This window comes from Coregonus lavaretus, assembly GCF_964263955.1.
Source record: "Coregonus lavaretus genome assembly, chromosome: 24".
In the NCBI taxonomy this organism is placed as follows: domain Eukaryota; kingdom Metazoa; phylum Chordata; class Actinopteri; order Salmoniformes; family Salmonidae; genus Coregonus; species Coregonus lavaretus.
Window position 1 is genome coordinate 34,617,998 of NC_140011.1, and position 25,310 is coordinate 34,643,307.

At 44.1% G+C, this 25,310-nt stretch overlaps 1 protein-coding gene across 1 annotated transcript in view; it reads right to left on the reverse strand.

The window, feature by feature from the left end:
- Window positions 1–21,253, reverse strand: part of LOC311100195 (serine/threonine-protein kinase PAK 3) — a 61,221-nt gene extending 39,968 nt beyond the window's left edge. The window contains exon 1 of the mRNA XM_084141000.1: window positions 21,097–21,253. The gene's annotated coding sequence lies outside the window, so the exon portion shown is untranslated. The remainder of the gene's footprint in view (window positions 1–21,096) is intronic.
- Window positions 21,254–25,310: the final 4,057 nt, after the last annotated feature.

Genomic DNA, 25,310 nt, shown 5'->3' on the forward strand with positions numbered 1-25,310 from the left:
TTGTGCTGTAAAAGTTGTGATTTTTATCTCTTGTATAATACATTCTATACATTATCTTATACTGGATTAAGAATACATTTTAGTTAACTGTAATCTCGTTAGTTATGCTCCAATATTCCCTCCATCTTGTGCCAATATCAGTTCTTTTTAAATCTTGGTTCCAATAGATTATACACTGAGTGTACAAAACATTAAGGAAACCTGCTCTTTCCATGACATAGACTGACCAGGTGAATCCAGGTGAAAGTTATGATCCCTTATAGATTTCACTTGTTAAATCCACTTCAATCAGTGTAGATGAAGGGGAGGAGACAGATTATAGAAGGATTTTTAAGCCTTGAGACAATTGAGACATGGATTGTGTATGTGTGCCACTCAGAAGGTGAATAGGCAAGACAAAATATTTAAGTGCCTTTGAACGGGGTATGGTAGTAGGTGCCAGGCGCAGCGGTTTGTGTCAAGAACTGCAACACTGCTGGGTCACCACCCAAAGGACATCCCCCTTCTGATAACCAGGTGGCGAATCATGTCTGGCGGACATATTAGTGTTGATGTCGGATCACCACCTCAAGCTGAACCTCGGCAAGACGGAGCTGCTCTTCCTCCCGTGGAAGGATATTTGAGTTTCTTCAAATAGCCACCCTTTGCCTTGATTACAGCTTTGCACACGCTTGGCATTCTCTCAACCAGCTTCACCTGGAATGCTTTTCCAACCATCTTGAAAGAGTTCCCACATATGCTGAGCACTTGTTGGCTGCTTTTCCTTCACTCTGCCATCTGACTCATCCCAAACCATCTCAATTGGATTGAGGTCCGGGGATTGTGGAGGCCAGATCATCTGATGCAGCACTCCATCACTCTCCTTCTTGGTAAAATAGCCCTTACACAGCCTGGAGGTGTTATGGGTCATTGTCCTGTTGAAAAACAAATGATAGTCCCACTAAAACCAAACCAGATGGGATGGCGTATCGCTGCAGAATGCTGTGGTAGCCATGCTGGTTAAGTGTGCCTTGAATTCTAAATAAATCACAGACAGTGTTACCAACAAAGCACCCCCACACCATAACCCCTCCTCCTTCATGCTTTACGGTGGGAACTACACATGCGGAGATCATCCGTTCACCCACACCGCGTCTCACAAAGACACAGCGGTTGGAACCAAATTTGGACTCCAGACCAAAGGATACATTTCCACCGGTCGAATGTCCATTGCTCGTGTTTCGTGGCCCAAGCAGGTCTCTTCTTCTTATTGGTGTCAGTTAGTAGTGGTTTCTTTGCAGCAATTTGACCATGAAGGCCTGATTCACACAGTCCCCTCTGAACAGTTGATGTTGAGATGTGTCTGTGACTTGAACTCTGGGTCTTCCATTCCTGTGGCGGTCCTCATGACAGCCAGTTCCATCATAGCGCTTGATGATTTTTGCGACTGCACTTGAAGAAACTTTCAAAGTGCTTGAAATTTCCCATATTGACTGACCTTCATGTCTTAAAGTAATGATAGGATATCATTTCTCTTTGCTTATTTGAGCTGTTCTTGCCATAATATGGACTTGGTCTTTTACCAAATAGGGCTATCTTCTGTATACCCCCCCACCTTGTCACAACACAACTGATTGGCTCAAACGCAAATTAACTTTTAAGAAGGCACACCTGGTAATTGAAATGCATTCCAGGTGACTACCTCATGAAGCTGGTTGAGAGAATGACAATAGTGTGCAAAGCTGTCATCAAGGCAAAGGGTGGCTATTTGAACAATCTCAAATATAAAATATATTTTGATTTGTTTAACACTTTTTTGGTTACTACATCATTCCATATGTGTTATTTCATAGTTTTGATGTCTTCACTATTATTCTACAATGTAGAAAATAGTAAAAATAAAGAAAAACCCTTGAATGAGTAGGTGTGTCCAAACTTTTGACTGGTACTGTATATACAGTATATATCTATATATTAGGGGTGTAACGATTCGTTTTAACAACGATTCGATTTGTATCACGATTCGTGGTTGTCGATACGATTCAAAGACGATATTGGTTCATTTAGAACGATACGATCCGAAACGATTCAGTGACTTGAAATCGATTCAGTAACCTTTTAGCCAAAAATTCAACCAGTGTGACTGAAATAAATACCTGGATACTGGACAGTGCAGGTGAAGTTTCCTAGATTCCTGTTTCTTGTAAGGACCGCAATGGTGGCTTGATAATTTCTCGCTCGTCGGCTTCTCCTCTGTCGTCCGCCATGCTATGTTTTGTTGTCTTGGCGCCTTTGCGCTGCTGCTGGCGCGATGACGTCACGGATAGGCAGACTGAATCGAGTAATGTTTAAAGCCTTTATCATTAAAAGTGCTAAGAAAAAACATCCATATAAAGTCTGACGTGCTTAAATCCAATGGGTTATTTCCTAGTATCGATACAATCGATTTATTACATTTTAAAACGATGTTAGATCGATATATGTTGTCCAAAAGGCCAACTCGCCGAGCACAGATCGATGTAGTTGGATCATAGGAATATAAATCGATACATCGATGTAGTAGATGGATCGTTACACCCCTACTATATATCTATATCTATATCTATATAGATATGAACAACAACTTACAGACCCACACAAACAATGACTATATCTCATCTGCCCAGACCCGCATGCTCACACCCCATCCCTCGTACATGTATTACTGTTTGCCACTTCGCCGTAAATTGTATCCATTTGTTTTTCTCGGTCACCCATGCTACTGTATTTCAATATTTCAATAATAAATAATTTGATTTTTCCATTGTGTTAATATATGTTTAGTTTTTTATGTTTAAGTATATGTTTTTTCAAGATGAGTGATGAGAAGAGAATCATCCAGCCCATTGGGTATCTCACTAAACCCCCATATGACATGTCTTGATTATGAAGACAGATGGATTAAAAGTACGTTTACAGTATATTGTAATACTTCTGACAGCCAACTTTCTAGCTCCACCCACAACTTCCAGACTTTATAGCAATCCCAGAAAGCATGGATTATTGAGTCATTATTAGTTTTACACTTAAGACACATTGTGCTGTAAAAGTTGTGATTTTTATCTCTTGTATAATACATTCTATACATTATCTTATACTGGATTAAGAATACATTTTAGTTAACTGTAATCTCGTTAGTTATGCTCCAATATTCCCTCCATCTTGTGCCAATATCAGTTCTTTTTAAATCTTGGTTCCAATAGATTATACACTGAGTGTACAAAACATTAAGGAAACCTGCTCTTTCCATGACATAGACTGACCAGGTGAATCCAGGTGAAAGTTATGATCCCTTATAGATTTCACTTGTTAAATCCACTTCAATCAGTGTAGATGAAGGGGAGGAGACAGATTATAGAAGGATTTTTAAGCCTTGAGACAATTGAGACATGGATTGTGTATGTGTGCCACTCAGAAGGTGAATAGGCAAGACAAAATATTTAAGTGCCTTTGAACGGGGTATGGTAGTAGGTGCCAGGCGCAGCGGTTTGTGTCAAGAACTGCAACACTGCTGGGTCACCACCCAAAGGACATCCCCCTTCTGATAACCAGGTGGCGAATCATGTCTGGCGGACATATTAGTGTTGATGTCGGATCACCACCTCAAGCTGAACCTCGGCAAGACGGAGCTGCTCTTCCTCCCGTGGAAGGACTGCCCGCTCCATGATCTCGCCATCACGGTTGACAACTCCATTGTGTCCTCCTCCCAGAGTGCGAAGAGCCTTGGCGTGACCCTGGACAACACCCTGTCGTTCTCCGCCAACATCAAAGCGGTGACCCGATCCTGCAGGTTCATGCTCTACAACATTCGTAGAGTACGACCCTACCTTACACAGAAAGCGGCACAGGTCCTAATCCAGGCACTTGTCATCTCCCGTCTGGATTACTGCAATTCGCTGTTGGCTGGGCTCCCTGCCTGTGCCATTAAACCCCTACAACTTATCCAGAACGCTGCAGCCCGTCTGGTGTTCAACCTTCCCAAGTTCTCTCATGTCACCCCGCTCCTCCGCACACTCCACTGGCTTCCAGTTGAAGCTCGCATCTACTACAAAACCATGGTGCTTGCCTATGGAGCTGTGAGGGGAATGGCACCTCCTTACCTTCAGGCTCTGATCAGACCCTACACCCAAACGAGGGCACTACGTTCATCCACCTCTGGCCTGCTAGCCCCTCTACCTCTATGGAAGCACAGTTTCCGCTCAGCTCAGCCCAGTCAAAGCTCTTCGCTGCTCTGGCACCCCAATGGTGGAACAAGCTCCCCCACGATGCCAGGACAGCGGAGTCACTGACCACCTTCCGGAGACACTTGAAACCCTACCTCTTTAAGGAATACCTGGAATAGTATAACAGTAATCCTTCTACGCCACCCCTCCCCCACCGCCCATAAAAATCTAAATAAAGGCTGGCTATCCTAAGTTGAATGCACCAATTGGTAAGTCGCTCTGGATAAGAGCGTCTGCTAAATGACTTAAATGTAAATGTAAAATGACACAACTGTGGGAAGCATTGGAGTCAACATGGGCCAGCATCCCTGTGGAATGCTTTCATGCCCTGACCAATTGAGGCTGCAAAAGGGGGGGGGGGGGGGGGGGGGGGGGGGGGTGCAACTACATTTTAGGAAGGTGTCCTTAATATTTTCTACTCTCAGTGTATTTTTGTCAGTTGGATATGCTCTCTGTAAGGTTTTGTATATCTTCCCTATCATATGAACATCCTTTTCTGACTCAAATAAGATTCCCTCAAGGTGTCTCTGATGTCCAAAATAATTCAAATCGAAATGTTGTGATATGCAACATTTAAGTTGCATGTATTCAGTCCAAAATTAGTTTTTAATTCTGTCATAGAAATAAATGTATTTCCTGGTACCAAGTCGTTTACGGTTTCTATGCCTTTAGTTTTCCATGTGGTACAATTTATCTGTGAATTCTGAAAAGCTAGCTAGAATTGTTCCATACTGTTGTGTTTTTAGAGCGTGATATTGGTTCTTGTTTCAATTTCTTCCATATTGTTATAGTTATAGTGCTTTCTTTATTATTCTATACACTTTATTTGCCCATGTGAAGTTTGTTATGACCGAGGATACTTTTTAAAAGAATGTCTTCAGTGGGGTAATTGGTATTACCGAAAATAAATAAAAAATCTTTGGCAGCCATGCCATTCTAAAGAGGTTTATTCCACCTATACGGTTCATGGGAAGATTATTCCATTTAATTAGATCTGCTTTCATATTGTTGAGTAATGGAATTAAGTTATCTTTATATATTTGTTGTTTATTGTCCCTTATTAAGCATCCTAAGTACAGTTGAAGTCGGAAGTTTACATACACTTACGTTGTAGTCATTAAAACTTGTTTTTCAACCACTGTACAAACAATAGTACGCAAGTATAAACACCATGGGACCACGCAGCTGTCATACCGCTCAGGAAGGAGACGCGTTCGGTCTCCTAGAGATGAACGTACTTTGGTGCGAAAAGTGCAAATCAATGCCAGAACAACAGCAAACGACCTTGTGAAGATGCTGGAGGAAACAGTCCTATATCGACATAACCTTAAAGGCCGCTCAGCAAGGAAGAAGCCACTTCTCCAAAACCGCCATAAAAAAGCCAGACTACGATTTGCAACTGCACATGGGGACAAAGATCGTACTTTTTGGAGAAATGTCCTCTGGTCTGATGAAACAAAAATAGAACTGTTTGGCCATAATGACCATCGTTATGTTTGGAGGAAAAAGGGGGCACTTGCAAGCCGAAGAACACCATCCCAACCGTGAAGCACGGGGGTGGCAGCATAATGCTGTGGGGGGTTCTTTGCTGCAGGAGGGACTGGTGCACTTCACAAAATAGATGGCATCATGAGGAAGGACATTTATGTGGATATATTGAAGCAACATCTCAAGACATCAGTCAGGAAGTTAAAGCTTGGTCGCAAATGGGTCTTCCAAATGGAGAATGACCCCAAGCATACTTCCAAAGTTGTGGCAAAATGGCTTAAGGACAACAAAGTCAAGGTATTGGAGTGGCCATCACAAAGCCCTGACCTCAATCCTATAGAAAATGTGTGGGCAGAACTGAAAAAGCGTGTGCAAGCAAGGAGGTCTACAAACCTGACTCAGTTACACCAGTTCTGTCAGGAGGAATGGGCCAAAATTCACCCAACGTATTGTGGGAAGCTTGTGGAAGGCTACCTGAAACGTTTGACCCAAGTTAAACAATTTAAAGGCAATGCTACCAAATACTAATTGAGTGTATGTAAACTTCTGACCCACTGAGAATGTGATGAAATAAATAAAAGCTGAAATAAATCCTTCTCTTTACTATTATTCTGACATTTCACATTCTTAAAATAAAGTGGTGATCCTAACTGACCTAAGACAGGGAATTTTTACTAGGATTAAATGTCATGAATTGTGAAAAACTGAGTTTAAATGTATTTGGCTAAGGTGTATGTAAACTTCCGACTTCTACTGTATTTGATATGTTTTGTGGTCCACTTAAAGGATTGCTGTAGATCAGGAGTTATTATTTTTCTTTTTCCTATTGCCATGATTTTTTTTCTACATACATTTCATATCCTGAGATTTTATAGTTTTCTGAAAATATTTTCAGCAAAGGGGGAATTGAGTTTTCAATATTGCTCAGGTATATCAGGAGATCATCTGCGAACAATTTTAGTTTATATTAATGTTTACCAATACTGATACCTGTTACATTTGTGTCCTGTCTCATTCTTTCTTCAAGCGGTTAAATTACCAGTCCAAACAGGAGGGGGGAGAGGGGACACCCCTGTCTTGTGGCCCTTTCTAAAGCGATTTCATCAGATAATTTATTATTTGTGTACATTTTTGCTTACATTTATACTTTTTTAAATCAAATGTATTATTTCAACTGGAAAGTTGAAAGATTCCAACATTTGAATAGAAAAGACCATTCAAGATGGTCGAAATCCTTTTCGGCATCAACCGCCATTATTGATGAATCTATATCTTGTTTTTTGGCGTATTATATTAAACTGAAACATGTTCTTGTATTGGTTTGTAAGTGTCTATTTTTGTTATTATTTTAATGTCACAATTTATTAAACTTATGAGTCTATAATCAACAGGGGACTCTCCAGATAACTACTTGATACATGGAACTAGGAAGTACTGAATTGAGTGTCGTGTGTTGTCATTTGTGTAAACAGGGGGGCTACTTTGTCTCAAAATGTTGAATATAATTCAATGGGAAAGCCATCCATTCCTGGTGCTTTTCTCTGTGCTAATGTTTTAACAGTATCTAATATTTATTCTTGGGTGATCTCTGTTTTAAATGATTATTTTTTGTCTACTGATAATTGCTTCAGGTTTGTTGAGTCTAAGAAGCTATAGGATCCGTACCACTGTTGTTAAATTCTGATTTATATAAATGTTCAGCTTTTAAAATTGTAATTAATCACGTTGTTGTTTCTAATTACTGGTTTAGCAGATATTCATTTTGTGAGAGCTGCAAGATATTTACCAGGTTTATTTGCCATTAGGTAGTATGCCTTATTTGAGTTTAACCTGTAGTTGTTGGCTCTCTTCACACATTAGTTCAAAGTTAGTTATAAATTATAAGCGCAGTGTCAAAACAACAGCCTTCTCTCCCCACGTTCTCTCCTCACAGCACAGAGGAGGGCCCACAGCAGAGAGCAGACCACCACACACAGGCCAAACCACAGCAGATGTTGTCTCTTTACTGCCCAAACCCTCACCTCTCACGTGATTTCCCTTTCAAGGTCACCACGGAAACCAGACAGCCTCTGAAAGTTGTTCTGCAGATGTCATGGAAGGAATTAAAATATTATTCTTCACTTGAACAAACAATTGGTAGAGCATGGCGCTTGTAACGCCAGGGTAGTGGGTTCGATCCCCGGGACCACCCATACGTAAAAATGTATGCACACATGACTGTAAGTCGCTTTGGATAAAAGCGTCTGCTAAATGGCATATTATATTATTATTATAAAAACCGTCCTGGGTTGAACTGACAACAGAGACAGGGGCAACAGAGGGACTAGTCACAATATAGAGATCACCAAAACTCTGAGGTACACACTGATCTACTGAGGGCAGACATATCATAGCTGATCTAAGTTTTGATTAGGATATAGTTTTCTTTTTGTACCGTAACTGACACTAGCATCATGCTAGTTAATTAGGAACACCGTGCAGTGAAGCAGAGATAAGGTCATATTAGAGGGAAATTTACATGAACAAGTAAGCTCTTAGATGAAACGTATTTCTTGCTGTCTGGAGTTCTCCTTGAAATTCAACAGATAATTGACTCCATGTGATTCTGATTTGTCTGTTCCTCTGACTCATATACTGTATAAGCCTTTGTCTCTACAAGCTCCACTTCCCTCCCAAAGTTCCTTCCCGAGTCCCCCTCCTCTCCTCCTCTAGGGGCTGCTGGGATACTGAGCCTGCTCTGCTTACAGCCGCTAGACATCCGTTAGGTTCATAATGAGCCACAGTTCAACAGCAGCTAAGAACAGGTGACAGGTGGGACGTGGCGTGTGCGTCTGTGTGTGTGTGTGTGTTTGTGCACAATAGTTTGTGTGCGAGAGTGTGTACGTACGTGTGCAATTAACTATTCCCTTAAGGTCATAGCGATAGCCTTAACCAGCTGACCATCTAGAAGTCTTGCACTTGCTTCTCTGATGCAAAATTAACCAAAAAGGTATAAAAATAATTATTACTCTTTTTTATTATAATTTTTTTTTTTAGGGGGTAGATCAGCTTTAATATTTCAGATAGATTGTAACTTCCATCAATGTAATTGTCTGCATCACTTCCAATCCCCCATATGTTTTTTTTCTCGCAAATATATATATATATATATATATATATATATATATATATATATATATATATATATATATATATATATATATATACATATATATATATATATACATATACATACACACATATGTATATATATATACACACATACACACACACACACACACACACACACATACACACACATACACACACATATATATAATTATTACCCATTTTAGTAATTTAGCAAACGCTCTTATCCAGAGTGACTTACAGTTATTGCTTTCATTTTAAGATAGCTAGGTGGGACAACCACATGGCTCAGTCATAGTAAGTACATTTTCCTCAATAAAGTAGCTATCAGCAAAGTCAGTGCTAGTAGGGATAAAGTAGTTATCAGCAAAGTCAGTGCTAGTCAGTGGCGTGTATTCATGGATGCCAAGGGAAGCCAGGCCTCCCCAAATATTTGACAAAAAACACACACAAAAAATGTATCCCTTTTTTGTGATTTCCAATTGGTAGTTACAGTATTGTCCTATCGCTGCAACTCCCCTATGGACTCGGGAGAGGCGAAGGTTGAGAGCCATGCGTCCTCCGAAACAAGACCCTGCCAAGCCGCACTGCTTCTTGACACACTGCTCGCTTAACCCGGAAGCCAGCCACACCAATGTGTCGGAGGAAACACCGTACAGCTTGCAACTGAAGTCAGCTTGCAGGCGACCGGCCCACCACAAGGAGTCGCTAGAGCGCGATGGGACAAGGAATTCCCAGCTGGCCAAACCATCCCCTAACCCCGACGACCCGGACGATTGAAGTTCAATATGTAGCCTATATGTAGCCTAGTAGGCTCACGTTAACTAACTAGCTAACTTAGCTGGTTCATTGTTGCCCATGCAAGGAAGTCAGGCTAGCAAGCATTTTAGCTAGGTAGCCTATGACAACAAAAACTAAATGTGTACTGTATGACAGAGCTATAGTCCGTTTTGCCAACATGAAAGAGAGGAGGATGGCATTGGCGTTCAACTAGTCTACAAGTAGGGTGAGTCAAAACTAATTTTTTTACTTGCACACACACACACACACACACACACACACACACACACACACACACACACACACACATACATAAATCAGTACCATGGACAGCCACATGATATTTAGCAACATTGATTGGACTAAATTGTTTTTGGTATATTAAAGTTTGTTTTCAGTGTATTAAACTAAGCATATATAGCCTTATTGATTTGATGATGTTTAAATGTTTAAGTTAAAATGGTGCTGGAATAGCGGAGGCAGTGGTCCTGTTGTCTTTGTGCTGACTTGCGGTAACTCCGTCGTTCTATATCAGTAGTTTTTTAGTAAACTGTCGAAAACATTAACTTGCTTGACCATGTGTAACCGGTGTGAAATGGCTAGCTAGTTAGCGGTGCGCACTAATAGCGTTTCAATTGGTGACGTCACTCGCTCTGAGACCTTGAAGTAGTTGTTTCCCTTGCTCTGCAAGGGCCGTGGCTTTTGTGGAGCGATGGGTAACGGTGCTTCGAGGGTGACTGTTGTCGATGTGTGCAGAGGGTCCCTGGTTCAAGTCCAGGTAGGGGCGAGGAGAGGGATGGAAGCAACACTTTTACATTGATGCTGATGACCCGGATCACTGTTTGCTGCAGAAAAGGAGGAGGTCAAAAGGGCGGAGAGTGTGACCGGTGTGAAATGGCTAGCTAGTTAGCGGTGCGCACTAGTAGCGTTTCAATCGGTGACGTCACTCGCTCTGAGACCTTGAAGTAGTTGTTTCCCTTGCTCTGCAAGGGCCGCGGCTTTTGTGGAGCGACGGGTAACGGTGCTTCGAGGGTGACTGTAGTCAATGTGTGCAGAGGGTCCCTGGTTCAAGCCCAGGTAGGGGTGAGGAGAGGGACAGAAGCAACACTGTTACACATGCTGCAGGTAATAAAACTGTTGGTATGCAATATTTGCTTTGTGGACTTCACCGGACAGATGTTGCTCTCCATTTCTTTGATGAAACAAACATATGTGTAGTTGAATTTATTCCGCCACTGTTTGACTGTTCTCTTTTTGTTGTCACAGCCTTATTGTATATCACGGTGGCGTATGAATGAATGGGCTATAGAGCAAACAACGCAATTATCACAACATAGGTTGTAATATGGCTTTTTTACTGGCTTGGCTTCCTCAGTGATTTTACCCACGCACCACTACTGGTGCTAGTAGAGAGGGAAAAAAGTCAAGTGTGAGTGTTAATACAAGTATTGTGTCTACACCCAATGACTGCTCAAAATCATTGAATAATACAACAATAATCATTCCTGGCATTTCTTCTGGGTCAGTGGTGTTATCTGTCCATGAGTTATACTGTAGACTCGTGATACTGGTAATCACACAAACACAGCTGTTTGTGGAGGAGGCCTGTACTTACTGATGGGAGAATGTCCTCTCTAAATTCACAGAGAGAAGATTAATTTGGAGGTGGATGATTTAATAAGAGCTGGAAAGAACCCAAGAACCCTGCATTTCCATAAATAGACAGAATTCACAGGCAGGCTTTGTCCGATGACCAACGTCCCTCTAATGTCCATCCTGATAGACTCACCTTCCCTTTATGGAGCTCCAAAATACACAGAGGTATACGTGTGTGTATGTGTGAGTGCACGAGAGTGAGTGTGTGCGCGTGTGTGTGTGTGCAGGTGCGTGCGTGCGAGTATGTGCGTGCATGCGTGCGTGTGTGCTTGTGTATGTTCGACTACAGCCATACGGTGCCTCTTTGTGGAGTGGGGTATTCTTTGGTTTTCAAAGATTCTACAAATTATGCAGTGTTCTTAGCACACTGTGAACCTACATGGTATTGTGGGGTTGCCTATTCAATTGGCTACGGTGGTCATTTCACCATAGCAACACCAACCCCCATAGTGTGTGTGTTGATTGATAAAACACGCCTAGCTATTTGGGATGTGGACAAAACTCTTGTCTACTCTGCTCACAGACCATGAACCCAGACCTGTGGCTCTTCTATATGTTCTAACTGGGTTCAGGTGTCTGACTATAGGCCAAGAGACAGATGCTCCTTCTGAACAACAGGCCCAGAGGAAGAGTGCTTCCTAGAAGCGTCCCTGTAGTAACCATCATCATCAGAGTTCAGTTTGAGCATCGTCCATAGACAGACAGCTTCAGGAACCACTCTGTCTGTGTGTCTGTCTGTCTGTCTGTCTGTCTGTCTGTCTGTCTGTCTGTCTGTCTGTCTGTCTGTCTGTCTGTCTGTCTGTCTGTCTGTGTGTGTGTGTGTGTGTGTGTGTGTGTGTGTGTGTGTGTGTGTGTGTGTGTGTGTGTGTGTGTGTCTGTCTGTCTATCTGTCTGTCTGTCTGTCTGTCTGTCTGTTGGAGAAGTCTGTCTGTGTGTCTGTCTGTCTGTCTGTTGGAGAAGTCTGTCTGTCTGTCTGTCTGTCTGTCTATCTGTCTGTCTGTCTGTCTGTCTGTCTGTCTGTCTGTCTGAGAAGTCTGTCTCATTACAGTGTTATTTACAGATGATCAATTAGTTCTTTTCAGGCAGCCCTGCTCAAACTCAAAATCTAACCCCGAAAGTGAACATTGAAGAATGTAAAGTAATAATAATATACCATTTAGCAGATGCTTTTATCCAAAGCAACTTACAGTCACGCGTGCATACATTTTTACGTACGGCTGGTCCCGGGAATCAAACCCACTATCCTGGCATTCCAAGCTCCATGCTCTACCGACAGAGCTACAGAGGATATTACATATTTACATATTTCAATGTTTAAGTCTGTGTGAGTGTGCCTCCTCCATCGTCCCTCCACCCCCCGCCTCCCCACTCCCCCCTCTATCAGGCAAAATGGCCAGATGGCTCTCAATCCTCCATGCTAATCCAGTACACAGACCGTAGCCCTGACAGCACTGCAACACTACAGCTCCACACACTACACTACAACACTGGAGTAGGCACACTTCTTAAGACTAGGCCACTTCACTACTACACTCTGACCAAAGCATACACCAATACTACCCTCCTCCACTCTGGCAGAGCACATTGCCCACTGCCGAGCGGTCGTCCGCACCAAAGGGCTCTATTTTCGGCTGGCGTTAAGGCAGCGCTAGTGTCAAACGCACATTAGTTTGCAATTTCGGCATGTAAAAACTGGTGCACTAGCATTTTCCAACCCTAATGCCAGGTTCGAAAATGTACCTGTCTCGTATCAGCTCGCTTGCGCTCAGATGGACGGGGTGGAAATATTTGAGGTGTGTCCTTAAAAACATGATTCATAGTGCTAATTTCAGGCAGCGCTGATAGGGATATTTAAGACCAACCAAAAGCTGGTTTTAGCCGTAATGGCTTTTGGTGCCTGTATAATTTGTATTTAGAAACATAAAAAATAATTTGTATTTAGAAACATAAAAAAGTAAGGTTTTTTCACATTTAGTTTTATTTGAGTAAAAACCAAGCATAGTGTCCACTCAAATAAGGCATTTTTTTGTCTGCCCAATGCAATCGAAAAGTAGTCAAGACTGTCGATAAAGGGTTTGGCTCCTGAGACCTCTTGGAAATAAATCTAAATCACAAAGCTTTATTAAAATATCAAGTTTGAGAGGAGTAAAACAGTGAGCTGACATTCCCTTTTTATCTATGCATTGTAGGTAGGCCCACATTATTTTAACCATGCAGGTCCCGTTTTGGACATGCATAAAACCCCCCCCATGCATAAAACCCCCACTATTATGTAGGTTACGTGTAGGTTACGTGTCCATGCCCATCATGAAACGATAGATGAGAACCTCGGTATATACCGCTGAACCTCCTATTTAGAAGGTATCTGTAACCTGTAAAAATGGCTTGTTTTCCATTTCATATGTTCAAAATCCAAGCCCTCCCTTAGGCCTACTTTAACAAAGGCTGGTTCAACAGTTTTATGGTGACAACCTCCGTGGCGTGCTTGCAATGCAACTTCTGGAGATGTGTGAATGCGATCTGATCTGTAAAATGGTTCTGATTATGTTCATAAAACATAGGCCTATTTGGAAGCAGTATAACGGTGAGTGGACATTCTCCTTTTCTCTTTATATTAGATCTTTGTCCAGCTTCTGTGAAAAGTTTGGATGTGCGTAAAAACCTCCACAGTCTGTGTTGTATTAATATTGTATGGCCACGGGGAGAAATGATGGGGCCTGTAAGTGTGACATAGCCTATTTAAAACAAGGTGTTGTTTTGTTTTGTTTAGAATTTGATTATAATTATTTGTTCTCTTTTTAGGCCTAATCAATAATGAAGTTCATCTTGCTTATTGACAATGTTTGGCATGTCCATGCTCAGCCATAATGCAATTTACAGTAGGCCTAGCCCCTATGTCAGTGTGAATGCTATTAAAGCTATGCAATTATTTAGAACAATTTGGACTGCAAATGGGTTCAAGTTAACGTATTTAGCAGAGATTGGTCTACATTTTGTTGATTTATTTTCTGTAAGCCAAATAACAAATTCTAACGGACTAACATTGGAATTGATTCCAAGGCAATACATAAAAGACTGTAAATACACAACTTGAAGGAACCACATATTTCGCCATGGAGCACGTTCTGATTGGCCAGTGAGGGGTCAAGCTTCGACACACCCACAACTTGTTTATTCATCAAAACCCAGCCCTTTCGCGCCAACGCCAGCAAGTGCACCGATAATTGTGATAGTGAAAATAGCACAAATATTTCTAACACACCCCTGAACCTATAGTGCTACCACCTGCGCTTAGTGACCACTGTGTTAGGTTTGTTAAAATAGAGCCCAAAGTGTTATAAGACCATGCAGCGTTACTATCCTAAGAAAACGGACGATGGAAGGTCTATTTGTATGTGATATCACATTTCGGCTGGCCAGCTGACAGGCTGCAGGCAGATACAAGGCGCTGGGTCTTTCTGGAGCTTTTGTTAGGAGTTGGCTGAGGTGATGTAAGATAAGCCCCATGTGTTGGGTTACACACCGACCAACCTGAGGTAGTACAGCACACAGCGCTGTACAGCACACACAGTCAACACAAACAGCAGTGACTGACTGGACAAGCAGCCAGGCCACAACCAACCAGTAGGCTAGCTGGGACAAGCCTTTGTATGTTTATGAATAGACTACCGCAAGCTAATTTACACTCAGCTCTTATTTCACTCATATTAAGAGACAGAAACAGTGGTCTATAACTGACCACTATTTTTTATATGTTCTATGTGTTGTCTATGTGATGGTTGGAGCCAGGGGCTACTGAATTAGTTGTATCACATGAGGAGCAAACAGTATGTGGTTAATGTGGTTAGTCAGGCCTGGAGGTGTGAGGTGTCAATGAGGGTGAGACACATGGAGCTGCAGGGAAGTGAAGTGAAAAGCCAGTCTCCTCTCTTCTGCCCCCAGGTGTCCTTCGACCTCCTTATCCAATCCCAGGTGTGCATCCTGAGCCAGAGAGTGTTCAGCTGCAACACTGGGCCTTGATATTCTGTTGTCAGGAGATCTTGTGTTTATTTGAGTGGAGACTGTTACTGCTGCTCAGTGAGTACTGGCCTGGGTCTCAGCACAAAGCATAGACAGTCAATGGACTCCTCTCCTCTCCTCTACTGCCCTCTCCTTTACTATCCTCTCTCCTCTCCTCTACTGTCCTCTCTCCTCTCCTCTACTGTCCTCTCGCCTCTCCTCTACTGTCCTCTCTCCTCTCCTCTATTGTCCTCTCTTCTCTACTGTCCTCTCTCCTTTCCTGTCCTCCCTCCTCTCCTATAATGTCTCCTCTCCTCTCCTCTCCTCTCCTCTCCTCTCCTCTCCTCTCCTCTCCTCTCCTCTCCTCTCCTCTCCTCTCCTCTCCTCTCCTCTCCTCTCCTCTCCTCTCCTCTCCTCTCCTCTCCTCTCCTCTCCTCTCCTGTCCTCTCCTCTACTGTCCTCTCCTCTCCTCTCCTCTCCTGTCCTCTCTCCTCTTCTCTACTGTCCTCTCTCCTCTCCTCTCCTCTCCTCTCCTCTCCTCTCCTCTCCTCTCCTCTCCTCTCCTCTCCTCTCCTCTCCTCTCCTCTCCTCTCCTCTCCTCTCCTCTCCTCTCCTCTCCTCTCTCCTCTCCTCTACTGTTCTCTCCTCTCCTCTACTGTTCTCTCCTCTACTGTCATCTCCTCTACTGTCCTGTCCTGTCCTCTCCTGTCCTCTCTCCTCTTCTCTACTGTCCTCTCTCCTCTCCTCTACTGTCCTCTCCTCTGCTGTCCTCTCTCCTCTACTGTCCATTTCTATCTCCTCTCCACTACAGTCGACTCCTCTCTCCTCTCCTCCTCTCCTTTCCTCCACTGTCCTCTCTCCCCTTCTCTACTGTCCTCTCCTCTCATATACTGTCCTCTCTCCTCTTCTCTACTGTCCTCTCTCCTCTCTTCTACTGTCCTCTCCTCTCTTCCACTGTCCTCTCCTCTTAACCACTGTCATCTCCTCTACTGTCCTCTCCTCTATTGTCCTCTCTCCTCTCTTCTACTGTCCTCTCTCCTCTCCTCCTCTCCTCCTTCCTTTCCTCTACTGTAATCTGTCCTCTCCTATACTGTCCTCTCTCCTCTACTGCCCTCTCCAACCTCCTCTCCTCTACTGTCCGCTCCTCTCCTCTACCGTCCTATCTCCTCTCCTGTCCTCTACTCTACTGTCCTCTCCTCTATGGTCCTGTCTCCTCTCCTCTACTGTCCTCTCCTCTAGGGTCCTCTCTCCTTTACTGTCCTCTCCTCTGTCCTCTCTAATCTCCTCTACTGTCCCCTCTTCTTTCCTGTGTTCTCCTCTCCTCTACTGTCCTCTCCACTCCTCTATTGTCCTTTCCTCTCTTCTACTGTCCTCGCTCTTCTTCTCTACTGTCCTCTCTCTTCTTCTCTACTGTCCTCTCTCCTCTCCTCTACTGTCCTCTCTCCTCTCCTGTCCTCTCCCCTCCTCTCCTCTACTGTCCTCTCCTCTCTCATATCCTCTACTATCCTCTCTCCTCTCCTCTCCTCTCCTCTCCTCTCCTCTCCTCTCCTCTCCTCTCCTCTCCTCTCCTCTCCTCTCCTCTCCTCTCCTCTCCTCTCCTCTCCTCTCCTCTCCTCTCCTCTCCTCTCCTCTCCTCTACTGTCCTCTCTCCTCTCCTCTACTGTCCTCTCCTCTCTCCTCTACTGTCCTCTTTCCTCTACTGTCCTATCTCCTCTCCTCTATTCTACTGTCCTCATTTCTGTCCTCTCCTCTCTTGTCCTCTCCTCTACTGTCCTCTCCTACCTCCTCTCCTCTACTGTTGTCTCCTCTCCTCTACTGTCCTCCTCCTCGACTGTCCTCTCTCCTCTGCTGTCCTATCTACTCTCTTCTACTCTCCTCTCCTCTCCTCTACTGTCTTCTCCTCTCAACTACAGTCCTCTCTCCTCTCCTCTACTGTCCTCTCTCCTCTCTCCTCTACTGTCCCCTCTCCACCGCTACTGTCCTCTTTCCTTTACTGTCCTCTCTCCTCAGCTGTCCTATTTCCTCTCTTCTACAGTCCTCTCCTCTACTGTCCTCTCTCCTCTCCTCTACAGTCATCTCTCCTCTCCTCTACTGTCCTCTCTCCTCAGCTGTCCTATCTCCTCTCTTCTACAGTCCTCTCCTCTACTGTCCTCTCCTCTCCTCTACTGTCCTCTCTCCTCTCCTCTCCTGTCCTCTCTTCTCTACTCTACTGTCCTCTCCTGCCCTCTACTGTCCTCTCCTGTAGTGTACTCTCCTCTCCTCTCCTCTCCTCTCCTCTCCTCTCCTCTCCTCTCCTCTCCTCTCCTCTCCTCTCCTCTCCTCTCCTCTCCTCTCCTCTCCTCTCCTCTCCTCTCCTCTCCTCTCCTCTCCTCTCTCCTCCCCTCTACTGTCCTCCCCTCTACTGTCCTCTCCTCTACTGTCCTCTCCTCTCCTCTCTCCTCTACTGTCCTCTCCTACCCTCTACTGTCCTCTCCTCTCCTCTCTCCTCTACTGTCCTCTCCTCACCTCTCCCCTCATTTTTTCCCTCTCCTCTCCTCTCCTCTCCTCTCCTCTCCTCTCCTCTCCTCTCCTCTCCTATCCTCTCCTCTCCTCTCCTCTCCTCTTCCTCTCCCTCTCCTCTCCTCTCCTCTCCTCTCCTCTCCTCTCCTCTCCTCTCCTCTCCTCTCCTCTCCTCTCCTCTCCTCTCCTCTCCTCTCCTCTCCTCTCCTCTCTCCTCCCCTCTACTGTCCTCCCCTCTACTGTCCTCTCCTCTACTGTCCTCTCCTCTCCTCTCCTCTCCTCTCCTCTCCTCTCCTCTCCTCTCCTCTCCTCTCCTCTCCTCTCCTCTCCTCTCCTCTCCTCTCCTCTCCTCTCCTCTCCTCTCCTCTCCTCTCCTCTCCTCAGTGTGTTCTAGCCATCCATCTCCTCATCAAGCCCTCCTCTACACAGCCTCCCTCCTGTGGGGATAAGCCTCAGCATCACCCCTCTCAGTTCTATCCATCAATAATGACGCCCACACGGTGTGTGTACGCGTGTGTGTGTCCGCGTGCGTGTGTGTGACAGTGAGGGTAGGGTGATGCCACACACACGCACGCGGACACACACGCGTACGCACACACACACACACACATACACACACACCCCTCCCTCATCACTGTTTATCCTTCTATTCTGCAAAGGAAAGTGGTGGTCTTGCATGATTATCCAGATCTACAGCAGTCCAACAAATCATTGTTAGCCATGGCTTCGGGACGTCTTCACACTACCACTAGGGTGAAATATAAAGCATTGACTTACTAGAGCTTGTGGGTCTTAACAGGCAACTATAATCAGTCAGAACGTAGGGTACAAAAATCCATGAACGTATTGCCTACAGGTATTGTATGGTAATCAAGGGTTCAGCGTAGTTCGTTTTTCATACTCACTGCCCTTTGACCTTCTTTGAGTTCTTTTCAATAATGCCCATTATAGTCAGGCAGGTGGGCGTAAACACCCTAACCTCAGATGTCTATGTGGATGAGCAGAGAGAGAGCCGGTGTATTCAGAGACAATGCATGTGTCTTATAAGGCCCAGTGTTCCAGACTCCCAATACAGTGAACGATCTACCAGAGCCAACCTCTGATCTGGGATCAGACACTGTGACTCCAGACAGACAAGAAACACACATCTTCTCTGAAGGACTATTACACATAGCCTCTCTTCCTGTCTTTCCTCCCTTTGCTACACACCAACAACACTGTCTGTCTGCCTGTCTGCCTGTCTGCCTGTCTGCCTGTCTGCCTGCCTGCCTGCCTGTCTGTCTGTCTGTCTGTCTGTCTGTCTGTCTGTCTGTCTGTCTGTCTGTCTGTCTGTCTGTCTGTCTGTCTGTCTGTCTGTCTGTCTGTCTGTCTGTCTGTCTGCCTGCCTGCCTGCCTGCCTGCCAGCCTGCCAGCCAGCCTGCCTGCCTGCCTGCCTGCCTGCCTGCCTGCCTGCCTGCCTGCCTGTCTGTCTGTCTGTCTGTCTGTCTGTCTGCCTGCCTGCCTGCCTGCCTGTCTGTCTGTCTGTCTGTCTGTCTGCCTGTTTGTCTCTGTCCATCACCCAGCAACAACCTGAGGACCATCATGACATAACAGGTCTTCAATTCCACTAGACTAGATAATACTGTTTATAAACTGCTGCTATAATCACAATGTTTCTAGGTTAAAAGAAAAGCGAGGGAATTAGAATGGGGATCTATGTTTACATGCAATGAGAGGCCTTGCACCTTTCACACACACAAGACAAGAGTTCCTCTCAACAGCTAAAGTGGTTCCAAATTTTATGGGCCATGCTGATAGAAAATAACAACAATGAGGATATGTAAGGTCTAGAGGCTGTTTTAGTTCTGTGTCATTGTTGTCAGTGAAGAGACAGATGGAGCAGGTGTTGGGCTGGATGGGTGGATATTGAATAGCTATAACTCTCCTGATATCTGCATCAACACCACAGCCCAACACAAGCACGCACACGCACGCCACATCCCACACACACAGGGAGTAGCACCTTCCCCCTTCCCCCACTCTATCACTCCTTCTCCATCCCCACATCCTCCTCTTCCCAACTCCGCCATCACCCAGACGCCTTCCCAGCATCCTTATCTTACAGGGAACAGGTTACCCAGAAGGCTGTGCTTCACACAAACATGGGGATGACTGTGCTACTAGGAAGAGGTGGAATCTCTCACTCGTCCTCTCAGCTCTACTCTATCCTGCCCTGACGCCAGCGTGTAAATGAACAGTAGCCCAGTGTGATGGATAGATTGGTTGGATGACTGACCGACCCAATTCCCCTCCCTCCTCCCCTCACTGAGGCTGAGGCAGGATCCCTCAGCTCCCACCCCCACTCCCGCCCCGCCCCCATCTCAGTCAGGTGACCAGACGCTGTATATCTCCCTGTCACCACAGCTGACAGGGTGGCCATGAAAGCGCTCCACACATACATGTTCAAACCAGGAGACAGACAGAGCCACTGCTTTCTGTGTCTGTATGTGGAGAGAGAAAAAAAATTATATCATCTCATAAAAAACCCTCCCTAAATAAAGTGGGTTCAGAGGCAGCATCCCATCGATAACAAAGGGCTGTCCCTGTGCACATAATAACCACCCATCACTCCCCATCCACCCCCAGCATCTACTCCTCAGATCCATCCGCCAGCAGCCTCGCACCTCACCACCCAAAATAGCATTGCCTCTTTTTGTTACTGTGTTACCACTGCAGCTGCTGCTTTGCTACAGGGCTGGCTTGTGCACACACACACACACACACACACACACACACACACACACACACACACACACACACACACACACACACACGGCCCTGACAAATGCCAATGATTCAGACTCTCACATCAACAAAGATGCTTTTTGTGAAACACAAGGGGGGTCCATAAAATCCAGGGAAGGAGGGAGGGGATGGGCGTTGATAACATTGAGCTGGCAAGTAACGGCATTAAAAGCCAATTCACTGATGCAGGCTTCCAATTCCTCTCTCTCTCTCTCTCTCTCTCTCTCTCTCTCTCTCTCTCTCTCTCTCTCTCTCTCTCTCTCTCTCTCTCTCTCTCTCTCTCTCTCACTCTCTCTCAGTGATAGGCACAACGTAGATCAACACAGCTGCCTCCTCCTCCTCCTCCTCCTCCTCCTCCTCCTCCTCCTCCTCCTCCTCCTCCTCCTCCTCCTCCTCCTCCTCTCCAGCAGGGCAGAATGCAGGGAGTAAGAGGAAAAAGACTACAAAGCACCCACCACATACAGAACCCCCCTCCCTCTCCCATCCACATCCTCTATCGCATACACAGACAAGGGATTACCTGAAATATATCTTGACATTCTCTTGTTCGGTGTGTCGACTTTGGATCCAGTGTTCTGGTAGGTTCATCCTCATATACACAGTCCTATTGACAGTTTACGTGCAGGATTGCCATTCTCTTGTCAGACCGGTTCCTGACCCCAAACTCAGTCTTGTTCGGCAGGCTGGATTCTTCACTGGCTGCTTACTGTTCCCTAGCCCATGATGTCATCCGCCCTGCTCAGCCCATTGGCTGGGAGGTTGCATATTAATGAAGGCAGCAGCTCTGGGGGAGGAGGCAGAGAGGGAGTGAGGCAGACACAGTTGGTATTTTGTTTGACAGACCAAACCAGCTCAGCGAGAGAGAGGAGGAAGGTTGGATTATATTTCCATATCTATCTTTTTTTTTCTACCACTCTCAAGTCTGAATGTCAAAAATATTTTCCTCTTTCTTATTTTGCTAGTTATTACTTTAATCTGTCGATTACACTTAAAATGTTAAAATGTAATCAAGGGGTAGCAGAAACACATACAGTTACAGTACCTATACACACCTACCTTTCTCATGACATGAATTAGACCTGTATCGATTAACACTTAGTTGGTAATAGTTCCACTATATCAGGTTGCATTTCAAATGATATCAATATCATGCTTCGTAAATGTGTTGACTGTCTGTTTTACAGTTCCCTTACAGTTCCTGGACCCTGCCAGTCTTGTGGTGGAATATAACCATAGTGGACTGTAGTTGTCCCCCAGACAGAGGTACAGATGTAGGATCTTAATTTGATCACCCTGTTGCAGGAGAAATGTAAAACTTGTAGTGTATTTGAGGTTGAAAAAGGCTTCTGAAGTGTGGAATTTCAGACTTGATTTTCCCTTATGAAAAATGTATCAACCCCTACAAAAATGTCCATATTTATAATCAATAATAATTCACATTTCCTGTTGCTGCAGGATTATTTTCCTGCTGTATCAAACTGGCTCAAATTAAGATCCTACATCTGTAGGTACAATTAGAAATATAGGAAACACCAACAAAGTGTCTTAATAGGGCGTTGGGCCACCACCAGAACAGCTTCAATGCATCTTGGCATAGATTCTACAAGTGTCTGGAACTCTACTGGAGGGATGCGACATCATTCTTCCACAAGAAATTCCATCATTTGGTATTTTGTTGATGGTGGTGGAAGCCTCACTAGTCTCTGATGGATGGATGCCATTTAGCAGAATCGCATTAGTGGAAACCAAGACTGTTCTCATGCCAGGCCTGGTTGTAGCTAGATATTTTTGTTGCGTTAGGGACAATTTTAGCATTTTAGCTAACCCTAACCCTAAAATGTTTCCTAACCTTAACCTATGTCTCCTAACCTGCCATGTTAATTATCTTAACCTGCTGTGTAAGTTCTCCTAACCTGCCACGAAAAGTAACTTCTGCTAGTCAAAATCATCAGACCTGCCCTGGGAGCAGTGAGTATCCTTGAATGTGATACAGATGCTATTTATCCCTCTCTGGCTTCCTGGAGGGGCGGTGACGACAAACCACAGACTCACTTCATTTGCCTTAATTTGCTTATGATGTCATCTTTTTCCCCTTGCTCACCTGTGATTGGCTGGCTGTCTCAGCATCTGCTCAGATCTCAGGGCTAGTTCCTCTGCCTGAGGTGGAGACCTATCTGAGGCATTCTGAATCATGGCTGGTTGTCATGACAACCCATGTAATGTTGATTCCTCGTTGGAGAATATGGACCTGTTCTTTGACAGTGTTCACTCAAATGGAGAACAGAGACATGGAGGAGCACCTTCACCTTCTGATCCTTATGGAAACCCCCACTAGCGGGACATAATAGAACATAGTTAGATGATCGTCTTATCATTTATACTTATTATTGTGGGCGTGGAGGAGAAATTATGATTTTGCCAAAATATTTTAATATCAGAATCCCAGAAATGATGAGTTGTCTCATAAGAATGAAGAACAATTACATATGCTGCAGCGGGATAAATCCATAGCTATATCCATGACTTACGAAAAGGGACTCTAAATATACATATTGAGAAAGAAATGTATTTTCAAAGTCTGCTTCGTTTCTAAGGCCTTGGTGATTGATTTTTGTAGATAATTAAGGCAACTAGCTGAGAGCATTCTATGGAGAATGAGCCCATTCATCCTACTAACACTGAGATACACAAACACAGGCAAAACACTGGTGACATCATTTGCAACTCTTATATCCTGGTTATGTTAATACCTAATACTAAACTAACTGACTAGATTCTGTTTTACAATGAGCTGTTTAGAAAGACTAAAAAGAGAGCTGATTAATCCTGAGAGAATCTGAGAATACCAGAGCCCATGTTTGATTTATATTTAACAGTACCATGCAGGAACTTATTTTAGTGCACTGATGCAGAGAGATGAAGGGGATTTAGTCTGTCTCCCTACAGTCTCAATCAAGGCTATTTTAAAACTAAAAACAGAAGTCAAGAAGAAGAAAAACCTATCAAACTGAAATTAAACTACACTGAATTTACATATACTTGCTCTCAACTACCATCCATTATGCATTTGTTTGTTTATACTTATATTGTGGGTACAGGTGTTACTAATGAAAACCGTACAGTCACTGTGAATTATAATATAATAATAATAACATTGACACAGACAATATAACTCTCAGAGAAATTACACTGTGATATACACAGCAAAATATACTTTCATTAGGGTATATGCAGGACAAGCCCCACTCAGATGATTGTGCCTGAAACCAAAGTAATTATACTCTCATTGATCCAATTAGTAAGCTCTCATCACTCTCTCTCCTCATAGTCACCTCCTATAGCTAGCTGTAACCAAACCCAGCACTGAGCCTGTGGTAATGAAAGACAGACAGACAGGACAGACAGGACAGACAGACAGACAGACAGACAGACAGACAGACAGACAGACAGACAGACAGACAGACAGACAGACAGACAGACAGACAGACAGACAGACAGACAGACAGACAGACAGACAGACAGACAGACAGACAGACAGACAGACAGACAGACAGACAGACAGGACAGACAGACAGACAGACAGACAGACAGACAGACAGACAGACAGACAGACAGACAGACAGACAGACAGACAGACAGACAGACAGACAGACAGTACTGTGGTGCATTACAATGATCTTGACCAAAGTGAGATGTGGTTAACTGACTTACAGTCTAAGAGAGGCATAAGTCTATGAGGGAAACAGTAGCAGTACATTGCATGAGGAGTTGGGTACCTTTGAGAGATGACTGGTGACGAGACAGTTCCCAGCTTGATTCCATTTTAAGAAGACAAAGGTACTGTATCCTTCAGCTGACAGCATGGAAGCAAACAAAGAGTTTTCCATGATTAAATAAAGTTTCAAGTTTCAAGTTCATGTTTCAAGTTTTAATGTCACGTGCACTAGTACAGTGAAATGCCTTTCTTGCCAGCTCTAAACCCAACAATTCAGTAATCAATATCAATGTAGTACTAAAAATAACACAAGGTAGAAGAAAAACAATAAGAAATAAAAAGAACTGGAGAAAGTAAGAAGCTATATACAGGGTCAGTTCCAGGGTCAGAAGCTATATTCAGGGTCAGTTCCAGGGTCAGAAGCTATATACAGGGTCAGTTCCAGGGTCAGAAGCTATATACAGGGTCAGTTCCAGGGTCAGAAGCTATATACAGGGTCAGTTCCAGGGTCAGTAGCTATATACAGGGTCAGTTCCAGGGTCAGAAGCTATATACAGGGTCAGTTCCAGGGTCAGAAGCTATATACAGGGTCAGTTCCAGGGTCAGTAGCTATATACAGTGGGGGAAAAAAGTATTTAGTCAGCCACCAATTGTGCAAGTTCTCCCACTTAAAAAGATGAGAGAGGCCTGTAATTTTCATGATAGGTACACGTCAACTATGAGAAACAAATTGAGAAAAAAAATCAAGAAAATCACATTGTAGGATTTTTTATGAATTTATTTGCAAATGATGGTGGAAAATAAGTATTTGGTCACCTACAAACAAGCAAGATTTCTGGCTCTCATAGACCTGTAACTTCTTCTTTAAGAGGCTCCTCTGTCCTCCACTCGTTACCTGTATTAATAGCACCTGTTTGAACTTGTTATCAGTATAAAAGACACCTGTCCACAACCTCAAACAGTCACACTCCAAACTCCACTATGGCCAAGACCAAAGAGCTGTCAAAGGACACCAGAAA